Source organism: Salarias fasciatus, chromosome 14, assembly GCF_902148845.1.
Source record: "Salarias fasciatus chromosome 14, fSalaFa1.1, whole genome shotgun sequence".
In the NCBI taxonomy this organism is placed as follows: Eukaryota; Metazoa; Chordata; class Actinopteri; order Blenniiformes; family Blenniidae; genus Salarias; species Salarias fasciatus.
The window spans coordinates 9,357,715-9,372,277 of record NC_043758.1 but is presented as its reverse complement, the minus strand read 5'-3'; the positions used below and the strand labels follow the sequence as shown (position 1 = coordinate 9,372,277).

Here is a 14,563-nt window from a genome sequence, read left to right as displayed (position 1 = left end):
AAACGCTTTTAAATAACCTGTTCTATTCATGGTTTTGATCAGCTTCCTTTCCCAATGTCTTCTTTTCCTCTCCATTATGTTTGATAAGAGCCATTAATCTGTCCGTCCATCTTCTTTAATGCTTCATCTTCCTCATCCTCCCAGCTGACAGAGAGCAGGGACACACCTTGAACCCGTCACTACTCCCCTGCAGGCAGTCCAGAGTCGAAGAGAAAACTGGAATCCTGAAATAGTCAATTAATGATAAACTTAAAATGATTTTCTTCACTCCTTAAATGAATTGATGGATTTGTAAATAACGGAATTATGTTTGAAATGCAGTAAACAAGTGTTTACAACTGAAGCACTGTCTGAACATTTCATTAAATAACTCCCTTATCCCTTAATGGCTTCCCACTTTTGAATTTGAACAAAAAACACTTCAACATTCAAAGATGATAAAATTGTTTTAGTTTGAGTCAACTTTCCCTTGCAACTTCTGTTCTTTTACTCTTGTTTAAGACAAGCTGTCATTACCATTTTCTTTGAATGAAATAGACAAATAGACATTTGTAAACATAATACCATTTATTAAGTTTTATTTTTTAATAAATTTTTGATTTTTTACATATCCCCCCAGGTTTTTTTTACATGATACATTTAGATCAAATACAGCCCAACATTTACAGGCAATGTACAACTTAGACTTTCACCATAGGGAAAACACACAAGTATTGTTGCTTCTTCAAGTTTCTGTGTCCCTGTAATTCTCATACATTTTGTTTTGGTGGAAAATGATGTGAAAATACAGCTTTTTTTTTTTTTTACAATCATATGCTTAAAAATTTTAGAGGGGGGGGGTAAAGGGTTGATCATTTTTTTCAGTAAACTGGTTCTTCAAAACTGAAATACTAAACCACAAGAAAATAAAATAAGGGCAAAAGATTTTACAGAGTGGCCAAATGTGATATAAAATTAAAACATCTGTGTTGACATCAGCCTCTTGTATATGGTCCCAGAAAGAAAAAAAAAAAAAGGGTTAAAATAAAGAGATACAGCTCAAACAAGCAACACTTTTTCTTTTAAAATAGAAAATTGTTTTGAACGTTACACTTTAATAAAGTAAAAGCATAGCAAAAAAAAAAGGTTTGCCACTGCACATCCTGTCATGATCGGTACATTCAGTGAAGGCAGCGCGGCTGGAGCTGTCCTTGGTGCTGCGGCGCAGGTTTTCACAGTGCGAGCTCCGGGAGGGACCGTTCACAGCGAACTCGCTCAGAACGGATCCCCACGACGATTTATCGGTGACGCTGCTTCGGATCAGAAAGTTGACAAGCGGAAAACACGGCTGCAGTTTGCAGCCATCTGTACTGCGATTCACGATGGAAACACATTTTACTACATCGTCCAGACGAGCACAATCTCCACACGAAGCTCTCCGAGTCAGTCACGTTGCCGTCAGTAAAGATCTCTGCCATGAAGAGCCCCAACGAGCTCCCAGTGGGCCAAAAGATCTGTGGAAAGTCAAAACTTTCTGCAACACTAAGTGGCTGAAAGGGCATAAAGATAAGTCACAATCTGATTGTCTCTTAATTCATAAAGGAGCCAGACGCTGATAAAACTGCACATTCATCCGGTGTATGAGCGACAGACTGAGCAGCATCGCTTCTCCACAAAGGCTTCTGTTCGCCAGTGAACACAAACGGCCAATAGGAGGAGCTCCTGCTGCGTGCGCAGTCACCGAGGACTGGTCTGTGTGAGGGGAGTTCAGTCCGGTCTTCAGCTCCAGCCCTGCAGCACGTGCTCCCGCTGAGGAGGAGGAGTCTCTGATCACAGTGAGTGACGTGCTGGTGATGGAGCTCATCAGAGACTCACTGCTGGACTTTCGGCCTGCGTGGAACGTCGTCTGTTCCTTCAGCGCGAGCCGGAGCTGCCGAGTTCCGGTCACTGTGCATCACAACACACCCGGCGACGAAGGCCGACGACGCGCGGCGTGCCGACGCTGCACTGCGGCAGCCTGGCGTTAACAGGAGGTCTTGAAATGTTCCCGACTTCACGTCACGTGACAGTGAATTTTCAGCAGAAGGCTGAGGTCCTCCAGCAGCTCCCCGCCCCGGCCCTGGAGCTCGCTCGCAGCCCGTTCTGAGGCCGGACGGTTCCCCCTCCGGCGGAGCGTCTCCGTACGACGCCCGGCGGTCCGGTGGGCGGAGCTCAGGCCAGCTTCAGGGTGCTGATGGGAAAGGAGGGCATGGTCACCATGGCGACGGGGTTCAGGACCGTCTGACCGACGAGCTGCGGATGATGCGCCATCATCTGGGCGCTCTTGGTGACGATGGCGGCGGCGGCCTGCGGCACCGCCGCCCCGTTGACCTGCGGGTGGGCGTGGTTCAGCGTGTGGGTGATGTGCTGCGTCACGGCCACCGGCTGGGGGTAGAGGGCGGGGAGATGCTGGCCCAGGTGGGCCACCGGGTGCACGGTGATGTGGCCGATGGGCTGGTGCACGGGCCCGGCGGCGGCAGCGGCGGGGGAGGGGGCCAGGTGGGCGATGTGTTTGGGAGCCCCGCCCTGGATGACGTGGTTGACCGCCTGGATGACGGATGGGTGGGACACCGAGGCGTGGGCGATGACGGTGGGGTGCAGGCTGGGCGCGGTCACCAGCTTGGTGTGGCCGGGGACGAGGGGCTGCGGGGGAGGGGCGGGCGCGGCCGGCGCGGCGGCCACGAGCACCGACGGCGCCGGCGCCGGCTGGGCCTGGGGGGCCTTCTGCTGGATGGAGATGTGCTGGGTGATGAAGGAGGTCGCCGTGGTGATGGGCGTCAGCGTCGGGGCCTGGGCGGGCGGCGCCGTCTGCAGCAGCTCGGGTTTCGCGCTCTGCGGCACGCCGGGCATGGCGGCCGGCGCTCTGGACGCCGGCTCTTCTTCTACGTCCTCGTCCATGTTGTCTTCGCCTTCTGCAACAGGAAAACAAGCATGAGCGTCATTTCACACGACGGCGACTTGAAGGCGGACGTGGCGGGAGGCGGCGGCGGGCCGACCGGAGGCCGTGGAGGTGGAGGCCTGATCCTCCTCGGGCTGCGTGGCCTGCCGGACGACGCGGTCGATCTCGCCGTCCACGTCCATCCACTGGCTCAGCTCGTTCTTCAGCTCGTCCAGCCGCTGCTGCGTGGCGATCTTCTCCCGGGCCAGTCGCTCCATGTCGTGCTCGTACTCCTTCTCTTTGCGTTTTAACGTCTGAAAAGACAAAGTGGAAAATAATGAAACTCACAGACATGTACGGTTAAACCTCTACTCTGATACCGGAAGTTTAAACCTGTAAACACACTTTATTCAAAGCTATATTTCAAAACAATGTCTGAACTGATGAAGTTCACCAATTCATGACATTTATTATGAAATATTTAAATGCACACTTATTCAACTTTTCCAGTCTTGCATAAATTAAAGTTTTATTCCATTAAATATTTTCAATTTAAGTTGTTTAATTTCTAATTCCCTCTTTAATTCAAACTATTCATGATGTTGTTTTATGGCACTTCACAGCTGCTACTTAACGTTTTAATTAAACTTTTTAATTCTAAACGAATCACCCAGCAGAATTCATCCAAGGGAAAGAAATGTGACGGAAAAACAAAAGAATGTGAGTCCGGCGGCGGCGGCGGCGGCGCACAGACCAGAAGAATGGAGGGAGTGCAGCATGAGGGACGGAGGGCGGAGCCGCTGGAGAGTGGGAGGGGCCTGCTGGGAATGACTCTCTGACCTAATTTTCTCCTGATCAGCTGACGCTCCACTCAACCAAACAAAGCGAGCTGGACTTCCGCGTGCACGGCAACAAGTGGAAAAGTTTGGAGTTGGAGAAAAGAATGTGCCGCACAGACAGAAACCGCTCATACGCTGATAACACGGCGGACGTAGTTTTATTGTGGGGGGGGGGGGGGGGGGGGGGGGGGGGGTGGAAAATCAGACACGCGATATTACGACATGATGGTTCAAATAGCTCATGCTCTCGAGATATGCAAGCTCGAGAGATGCAGGAAATGATGGTGTGAGAAGCCCGTGTGACTCAGCATCATAAAGCTGGATTTCCAAAGGGTGGACTTCCTGTTTGTGGTCACACCACCAGTGCTGTAGTGTGTACGTGTGTGTGTAGGATTGGAAAAGAGCACCTGCATGTGTGAGACAAGACATGTTGTGTGTTGCTCCTGGCCTACTTACTGTACGGTGTGTGTGTGTGGCCATTTCTGTCGTTGTTTTGTGTGCATGTGCGACTACAGTACGGCGCACACGGACATGAATAGCAAAGGGGACAACAGGCGGGCCCCCGAGCGAGGCAGCACCTGTCTCCAGCCCTGATCCGGATTAGAAATGCAGTGGCCAAGTTGGTCTGGGCTCTTGCTGCTTCCAGCTGGGTGTGTCGGAAGGAGAGCTGCGTGTCTCAACCGGCTAAAACACTTCATATGGATGTATTTTTGTGGTTTTGGAAGGAGTTTCGATGTCGCTACAACAATCTATTGTTAGTTTTAAATACTACAAACGATGAGTCGGAACCAAAACGGCATCAGTGCTGTCAAAGTGAGAGTGACACACACACATCTCGCTGCTCGTACGGTTCAGATCAGGGTTGTGTGCTTCTGGTGAGCCTCAAACTTTCCTGGAACAAACACGTAACTGTTGAGTCACAGCGGTTCAGTGGTTAAAGTTCCTGCCCTGCAGTAGCACCGCCTCTGGTTCAAGTCCGATTTGGGGGTTGGTGTGTTTTCTGTGAGGGTTTTGCATGTTCTCTCTGTGAGTGCGCCGCTGTTTTCCAGCTTCCTTCATGTTCAAACAAATTCAGCCGACTTAAAATTATTTGAAATGATTTTCTTGTTTTAAGTGACAGCGGCAGTCTAAGCAGTGAGAAATGATGGATGAGTCCTGAAAATGTGCTGTGGACACTCGCTGTTGTTTGTAATTCATTTCTTTTGTGCACATTATGCTGCAGACCTTATTGAATAACATGTTCCCTGAGGACAGAGAGGTGAAAACCTCCCTCACCCTCCATCAGGTCTCAGTCAGCTGAGGACGTCCTCGTTCGATTCTGGCCACAAAACATGATGTACTGAAGCGACCCCCCCTCCTCTGGTTGTCAGGGAAACAGCTGAAAGCCTCCCAAGGTTCCCTCCTAATTCTAAAACCGTACGCCTTCATGTGCCGTAAAACTCAACCGACGTGAAAACATCTGGTGACACGCAGGCAGCGAAGTCTGGCTGCCTTTGTTTCGCCCAGCGCCACTACTCATGACTCATGCAGAGAAAATGAGCGAGAGAAGAAGTGCTCCACAAACACACAGACCCACTGAACTCTCCTCTCTCCGGCGGCGGCGGCGGCGGGAGCGACCCACGCCGCGTCCGTCCCTCGGATCGTGGCTCCGACGAGAAACGGCGCGCTGGAGATTAACCGCGCTGGACCCTGACAACTGGAGACAGCAGGCAGATGGATCCCGCGTGACTTCCACGGCGCGTTAATCGTGTCATCAGAGTTGACAGGACACAGGGGCGCCCAGCACCTTTTGATTCCTCTCACATGGCTGCGCCTCCGTGAGCCTCGCCTCCAGTGTGCGCGAAAATCTAGATCAGCGCAGAGATAGGCGGCCGTGTGTGTGTGTGTGTGCGCGTGTGGGTGTGTTCGTGCACATGCAAGGTAAACAATGCTCAAGCGCCGTCACAGGCAATGCGAGTGCCGAGCACATGGCCCGACAGAGAGGCCACAACAGGAGGAGGGAGGGGGGGGGCGACAGATAGCGGGGGATTGAAAGAGAGCGATACAAGCTGTACCGACTGACTCACTTCTGCAGCAGCCAGGAACACACAAGCACAAGGCTGGCTTGTCTTAAAGGGCCAGGAGCTCCAAGGCCACGTTGCAGACATGCTGATCACAAGGTCTTGTGACAGTGCCGTAGCTTGTCTCACTGTGCCTTCAAGCTGGAACAGAGGCGGTCACGTTGGGGGGGGGGTTCAACAATAAAAGGTCTGTCTGCAGGGAAACACAAATACCTACTTCTGCACAGCATTGTGGTTTGCAAGCTTGCATCAGCGGTGGCCTAATTACCTGTACCTGGTAAAGAATTAAGTGGAATGAACTGCTGTTCATGTAAGACAGCAGGGCAGGATGGTGGCTTTCACTTTTGTAATATCTACTAATAACCACAGGCGGAAGTGTAATGCTGGTTTTGTCAGTGTAAGTCCAACTTCAAAGCCCTGAACTCTGCTGTATCAGGTTTTCCTGAAGCTCAAAACTCCGTCAATATAAAACTGTCAAACGGCGTCACTGCAGCCGTGTTTTAAAGACAAGCTTCAAAAGGCTGTAAGTCATTACAGCTCGCTGGCATTAGCCAAACAAATGACACCTAATGCATCCCGCGCTACTGGGGCTTTTCGACGTCTCCCAGGAGGCAGTGGAGGAACAGGATCGGTCAGCTCAGAGTGGAAACCGAAGCGGAGGAAACTGAGCCGTGTGTTTACCGCTCCACGCTCCCTCCCCACTGCATGCAGCTAAGCCCGCTGGTACAGCGAGTCCTGCCTGTTGCAGGGCTGGGAGGAGGCACCAGCACGGGGGGGTGACGTCACGCGGCTCCGGCTAGCCATGTGCTCGCAGCTCATGTGGCCCTTAAAAGCTCAGAGAGGCAGGAGGAGGAGGAGGAGGAGGAGGAGGAGGAGGAGGAGGAGCTGCAGGGCACGGCAGGCTCACAGGCACGGTAGCATAATGAAGCACAGCAAAAAGGGAGAAGCTCAAGCTCAGATCTGGCTCCATAAACGGGAAATCACTGGAAAAAAAATCAACTGCAATTGTGAATCAGTTGAAATTGGAAAAAAAAAAAAAAAAAGTAAAAGGAGAAAATGGAATTGGGTTTCAAAGCTGTTATAAAGTCTGAATTTCCGTAGAAGTGGGATGATACCGGGCAGCAGTTTTCCCACACTTTCGCTTTATTCTAGAACTCTGCGTGACAAACGACAGGGAATGTGATGCAGAGCCAAAAGCCTTTTAGCTAAGTGTTTTTGTGTCTGTCAGCCAGAGGAGGCGAGGACAGGGCGGGGCGGGGGGGGGGGGGGGCAGAGGCTCAGGGGTGGTTGCAGGCAGGCCGCACGCACCTCCCATGTTACGGTGCCCGTACCGGCACGTGTATGGCTTTTCTTTAGAAAAAAAAAAAGAAAAGAAAAACACTGGCTGAACATCCTGGTTTCTCTTCTTTAAACCACACCACACACACCACACACACACACACACACACACACCACACACACACTGAACACAACAATGACAAAAAAAAAAAAAAAAAGGTACACAATGAAACTTAAGAGGCAGTAAAGTTGCGGTGGCCAGAAACTCAGAGTTACAATTCCCCTCTATTCACAACAGGACATTTCGGGATGAAGCAGCGTCTGTTATAAAAGTCTTCCTCGCTCCACCTGCTTTAAATTTAGCCCTGGTCCAGCTCAGCTGTTGATAGGAGGGACGCCGGGCAGGTCAGTCAGCCAGTCGAACACACACACACACACACACACACACACACACACACACACACACACACACACACACACACACACACACACACACAAAGTGTTGCTTAATCACAGAGAGGCTCGTGGGGGGGGTTGGGGGGGGTGACGAGCTGCACTCCCACGCTGTCCTAGATTTCCTCACTATCCACGCACAGACACCAGCAGACCAAAACCCTGCTTCCCAGAGGATCAGAGCGGCGACGCGGCGCTCCTGTCAGTATCGCCACGGGTCGATCTGAACGAGCTCCGTGAGGAGGAACACAGCGAAAAGCAAGGCTGATTCCTTGACTTCGCTGAGGTTCGCCACCGCGGCCTCGCCGGTCGGTCAATAAACTCAACAAGTACGTAACAGAAGCATAATCGCTGTCTGGAAGCGTTAAACCAGGCCAGCGGAGGACCTTTGCTCCAGCAGGATCCTCTCGCCGTGGGCAGGCTGCCAGTCCACACGCTGCACGCTTCACTACGGTGCAAATGAGGAAACCTCAGAGGTTACGGCGGGACCCAGGCGCCGCGGCAAAACAGGCCAAGAATTCAGGGAAAAGCCGAACGGAGCTGAATCCGCCGTGCGAGCAGTGGATGAGAAGTAGGATGTTTATCGAAGCAGTTCGATCACATCAGGCCTCCGACAGCCTGAACGACAGTGTGAAATATCCACATCTAATTTTAGAACATCAGTCTTCATGTTTAGAGGAAAGTCAGATTTCCTTCTGCTGTAATTACAATTGTTTATTGTTTGGAACAACAGACACGCCTCCTGTCCCTTCTGGCTGAACTAACAGGAAAAGATCTTTAGGAAAACCCGACAGTCACTGTCCCACTGATACTAATCCTTATATTATCAATCCCTAAACTGCTAGAAAACAGAGAAACAGAGCTTCATGTCGATGTACTAGTTACTACAGTGTTCCTTATTTTAAAATTCAACAACCATAAATCAATATTACAGTTTACAATATAACAAATGAGCTGAGGTCTAAAACACGATCACTCTGGGTGGAGAGAGGTCACTGGTTTATAGCATGTTTGTTCAAGAGATGTTCAAGCTGTTCCTTTTATTGGTGGGTTGACATTTACTGTCTCTGACCGGGAGATTTCCACCCGGAACCAACCTGAAGTCACGCTCTGTTCCCTGGGCTTGTTTTTAAAGCGTCACGCCCTCGCGCGAGCAGGTAGCGCCACAGGTAACAAACACGGCGCGGCTCTTCCTCCGTGCTTCAACCACTACTGGCCGGCATTCAAAACATCCTCCTCTGCAGCGACAATGCTTCAGTCCTCTGAATGATGGACCGCTTCCGACTGACAGGCGGCGACGCCGCAGTCCAACAGTGTTTGTGTGTTTTCTTTCATTTACTCCAACTCCATGCTAGTTTTTCTCAGTATACTGACAATGGGAAGGACGTGACTGTCCTTGGTGCCGCAGCTTCTATTGTGACGCAGAAACGTGAGAAGGGAAGCTTCATTCTTGCGTGGTGATAATTACACGAGTTTTTAAAAAAACACACACACAAGAGGACAATCGAAAGACTTCAGCTTGCTTTTGAAATGAAGACACGGAGATGTGAGGAAAACAGACGAACGAAGACTTCTCACTGAATCGGTACTTTGTGTACCAGCGTTGGATTATCGCTCTGGAGTTGCACAACACTCCGTACACATTCACCCACAACGTTCGTCAAGTATAATTACAACTTTTGGCAGTGGCGCTGACAGTGGATGAATGTGGTGCAACTGTCTTCCAACCGTGACGCCAGAACAATGCAAGATAATTAAACTGCTGTGAAAATCGAATCAAGAGCTCCTTACAGCGAAGGAATTATTTAGTCAACATCCACCGAGCCAACGGAGCTCTCAGGAAATGTGCAAAAACTTTAAATTCAACAAGCGAGGTCAGAGGTGACAACTGAGAGCAAAAGAGCTCACCTGAATGTATCTGAGCGCGCTCCTCAGCCACGCTCGAGGTTGGAGGTTTTCTCTCGTCGATGTGGGGATGTTCTTCTTCAGCGTCTCAAGCACTCCTCTAGGTGCGCCCGTCTGGAACCAGACACGGAGGGAGACTGAGACAGCAGAAAATCATGGATCCATGCGGTAAAGTAATCACTGGACATAAAAAACAAGTGGCCTCTTGGATTAAAACTTCAGACTTCACTACACGCTGATCCCACCTGTGCTTCTCAAGCTTGTTGTGCACTTCTCTTGTTCCGGCCACTGCAGGAACACAAGAGGAGCACGTTGTCAGGATTTCATCTCTGAAGGCGACGCAACAAGAAGCATCAACATCAAAGACAAAGTAATGTTTTTAAAAAATGAGATGTTTCCTATTCAAGCCACAAGACAGATCTACAGCTTAAGAGAATAAAATCTGTCAGTAAATTAAAGGAAAGCTTGATTGATCTTGATTGGTTGATCTGCAGTAACACGGTGTGGCCGTTCAGACTCACCCTCCAGGCCTCTTCTTGCCGTCGAGCTGCCGGCCGTCGTCGGGCGGACTCCCCCGGCCGACGGGGCTGCCCTGCGGCGCGGACAGCCGGGTGGGCTGCAGCGGGGGCGAAACGATGGAGCCGGGGGTAGCGCTGAACGGCGTGCTGCGGCGGCGTCTGCTGCCGGAACCGGAACGCCGCCGGCCGGAGCGATGAGCTGGGTGTGATGCTGCTGCTGCTGCTGCTGCTGCTGCTGCTGGTGGTTCTGCGTCGGCTGCTTGTGATCGCGGGCGGCCGGGCGGTCCGGTCTGGCTTGGGGCAGGAACAGCAGGGCCGCGGCGCTCTGCTCCTGAGGGGAGTGAGGCTCGCTCTTGGGCGAACTCACAGGAGGAGCCGCCGGCGGGGAGAGCGTGGCGACGGGCAGCGTGGGCGAGCCCGTGGGGTTGGGGGTGACCACGGGGACGGGGACGACGGCCACGGGCATGGAGGGGGGCTTCAGGGAAGGAGGCACGGGCGCCGGACAGCTCTCCGCGTGGAGCTCCTCTGCTCGGAACGCTTTGGAGACATGGCTGACCGGGGCGATGGAGTTGTAGCTGACATCAGAAAACCTCTGTTCAGTCAGCTGCTGCAGACGCAGACTCTCCTTTAACTCATCTTCTGTGGGAGAAACAAGAGTTGAACAAAGCCATCAGTTCCCTCTGCAAAACAGGAAGGTCTGTCAGTTTCTTTTAGAGAAAACACGAGCGACAAAGTCAAGATATTCAGCAATGGAGGAATCTAAAACCAGACTTCTTAATATTTGAAATACTTCTTCCTTTTTAAAAACTTCTGCAAAACAAAGTAATTGTTTCTCTATTGGTAATACATATTGCAATAACACAACATGGGTCACAGTTAATGAATATTACTAATTTATGAAGAGGAGCTGTGTTGCACAGCAGCTCTACTTTCCTGCTGACAAAGCCAGGAAGGCTCTCTCACACCAAGACACACGTTTCAGGAAAAACAACCTCAAAGTGTGTCAACAAATCAAATGAATCAATTAGGTAGATCAGTCTGTTGAGTCTGTAAATAAAAAGACATCTTTAGAAAAGCACTGAGTGTGAATTAGGATCAGCCTGATCACGTTTACACTGCCGCACCAGCGTACCGATGTATGGAAGCAGCAGAGAGAGGCTGGAGTTGCTATGGCAGCTGTGATATTCAGTTAGAAATGTCAGCGACAAGTGGTTGTTAATACCATCGTTACGAAGGAAAGCAGGGCGCCGCGGCGCCGCACAGAGGAACCAGCTCAATTAGATCTGGGCGTTGCAGAAATGAAGTTATCGAAGGTGTTGATGATGGAACGTAATGCAAACACATGGCACAGAGAATTCCAATTTCCTAAACAGTAACGGTCATCTGTTCTTTGCAGGCATTTTCATTTAAAAAAAGAGAAGAAAAAAAATTAAACTGATGATACACTGCTTTTCTGTCCTCCTTTGTATGTTATGAATCTCAAATAGAGGAGTAAAAGTGTTTGTCCTGTAGGGAAGAGTTCAAAGGTCAGGAACATTACAGCCTCGTTTTGTAACCTGAACACAAACTTCGCTCAAACCCGGTTCGAGTTTTACAAAACAGAAAAGCTGGCTTTGAGTTTGCCGGAGGGAAGTTATAGAAAGTATCTCCGTCTATCTTTTGTTCACACAGAAATATGCTGCAACGTGAGGAGGAGACTCTTCCTGCTTCCAGTAACAACACAACTTTCTTCTTAAAGCGCATCACATCAAATAATTTGCCGTTTCACTTTTTCAAACAAGATTTTTTTTGCCAGCAAAAATGTTGTTGAACTGAAAATCTTCCCTGATGTCAGAGAACCTAAAAAGAACAGCATGTTCTTAGTTTTGGTGTGCGATGGCTTTAATAGACGCTCCACGCTCAGTGGACACTTTTCTTAAAGAAAATCTGAGAAACTCATCAAAAACATGCTGGTTTTCTGTACGCATTATATAACTGCAACAGCTCACAGAGAAACAATGGCCTACTTTCCGAACACAGTGACCTGCTCTACAGAAGCAGGGAGGAGGAGGAGAGGAGGAGAGGAGGAGGAGGAGGGGACTCTCCATGCAGCAAACCAAGAGGCTGGAAAGCAGACTAGCAAGAGATCTCACTCGGAGCATCTGAGTCCACAACGTCAGTAAAGATCCGAGAAACTCCAGCTGAATCTGTAAAGCCGAAGACTTTTCTTTCTTGATTAAGCGGTGTTCATTTCAGAATCTTGTCCTCTCCAGGGTTGAACCGTTGCGGGGGCTCGGAGTGGGGGAAAACCTAAATAGCCGCTCACATTCAAAAGGTGATGCAAGGTTACACACTGCAGTGAGTCTGAAGGACGGGGAGGTTTTGTTTACAACTGCTGTGGTGCTGTGGTGTCGCCCCTCTCCGGCTAGGAGAATCGAAGCCCTCTGGTATAAAATGTTCGATTATAACACAATATATTCATTTTCAGTGGAATCGTAATGTTTAAAGACGAACCCGTACACACGGGTTCATGGTCTTATCTCAAGTCCAGATGTAAAATGTGACAAAAGTCAGCAGATTGTGGCAGATATGGTTATTCTGACGTGATAATGTCTCACATAACTGGTCTTTGCACTCAAGTCTTATGGGGGACAGAAAAATAAAAGTTATCGTTATTAAATGTCATCAATCAATTTCACATCGGGCAGTTTGGGAACATTGATTTTTTTTTTAAATGCAGTGTTCCTCACGTTGCTTGTTACATATGGCATGCGTCTGTGATTTGTTTTCTGACAGCATGTCAGTCAGGTGACCTGTCTCCTGTGTGTAACAGTGTAACTGAGGACACTTGACCCCACAAAAGGAGCACAAGTCTGTTCCCGCCACAGCGATAAAGCGCAGACTGCTCGTGTCCCTAAATACCCTGCAGGGGACTAATGTGTTGGAACCATTTTGGTACACCAACATTGAGAGAGAGTGTCAATGTTTTTACTTCGTCCATCATCCTATAAAAGGAGAAGAAAGGTAAACAGCTGCAAAAATCTGAAATTATCTGTGAAGAGAGAGGGATTTAGAGAAAAGAGGGCTGCAGGGTGTTAGTCCTCTCACCTCACAGCAACAACAACAGCTATCCAAATGCTTCCAGGACAAGTGCATGCTACCTGATTTACACAGTCCAAACATTCAGTGTTTTCTATTAACTGGTCTTGCTCTTTATGCTGCTAATGTGTGTGTGGTTATTCATTGATCAGTAATTTCCTGAAATGGACAGGTGAGATCAACTCCTGCAACCTTGAATTGATTTTTTTACTTAAAAAAAAATAAAAATAATGGTTAGAGTTTTTAAGAAAGCTGTTACAAAAATAATTAGTACTCAGTTTCACTTGAATTATTGAAATATACTGTAGAATCTTCGATAGGGGAGATATTCTTGTTTTGTTTTTATTTTATTTATTAATTTGATGACTAAACACCACAAAAGATTGCAATGATTGTAGAAAAATTTAAAAATCTAAATATTTCTCCCTCCATTTGATGATTCAGTTCACAAACTGGACTTGACAAATACACGACGAGCAGATTTGTTTCCACCTTCGCGGCTGTAGTGACTCATCCTCTTCATAAACAATCTCTGGGAGGGGTTACCCAGCACGCACGTGGCGAAAGGGGCGGAGTCACGCGGCCTTGTACCTTGCGGGTGGGCGTGGTCTACCTGAACACGTCACGGGCAGACGCTCGATGCCCTCCACGAGAGGCTTGCGGAGTTTGTTGTTGTTTCGTGATAAACACGGCAGAAACATGTCGGCTCGCGGGCCCGGCATGGGCCGACTGGCTGCCTGGCCCGAGGGCCGCGGAGCGGAGACCCTCAGCCAGCAGACATCTGATCGCACGCGCACGGTGTCGGGTCATTATGTAAAGCGCGCCTGGCATTCCGCGCGCCACCGCCCTTCGTGTCCTTCTGCCCTGTGGCGTTTGTTTTATATGCAGAAGGCTTGGCGGTGTGTGTGTGTGTGTGTGTGCGTGCACACTGACCGTCTCTGCGGCAGGTTTGACTGCAGCGGCTTTTTAGAGTCACTGTTTCGCCAACAGCGCGGCAAAGCGATATGAAAGTAAAGGAGAAAAAAAAACAAACTCCGACAGTCCTGTCAAAGTTACAGCGACGCAATGTCAAAAATCAAGCATCGCCCTTTCACAGCGCGTGCGACACGATCCGCATCTGAAATAAAAACCATAAACTCACCACGTGCTTTCTGTTGTTGCTGGGCTTGCCATTCCAGAAACTTGGCAGCTTCCAGGAGCGTTTCGATGCTCATTTCTGTCCAGGTAAAGAGGGAGATCCAGAGCAGAGAGAGAGAGAGGAGGAGGAGGAGGGGGGCGGCGGCAGCTCCAGCGACGGCAGCAGCCTGTCTGAGCTCAGGGAGAGATTCCCGGAGAGAAGCGGCAGCAGGGTAACAGGATCCCCCCTCGGCGCTCCGCTCCTCCACTCACGTACCAGAGTTACAAACAAGATGGCGCTCCATCCAAGTAGTAGGAACAAATAAGGTTTGTGAATCACGCAGAGTGTGTCCCCGCCCACAGGCACGCAGCTCCCTCCCCCCGGAGTGACAGAGGGAGGGAAAACACGGAGCGTGTCAG

At 49.8% G+C, this 14,563-nt stretch overlaps 1 pseudogene; it reads right to left on the bottom strand.

Annotated features, from left to right (window-relative positions):
- Positions 1 to 729: 729 nt before the first annotated feature.
- Positions 730 to 14,440, bottom strand: LOC115401090 (max-binding protein MNT-like; annotated as a pseudogene).
- Positions 14,441 to 14,563: the final 123 nt, after the last annotated feature.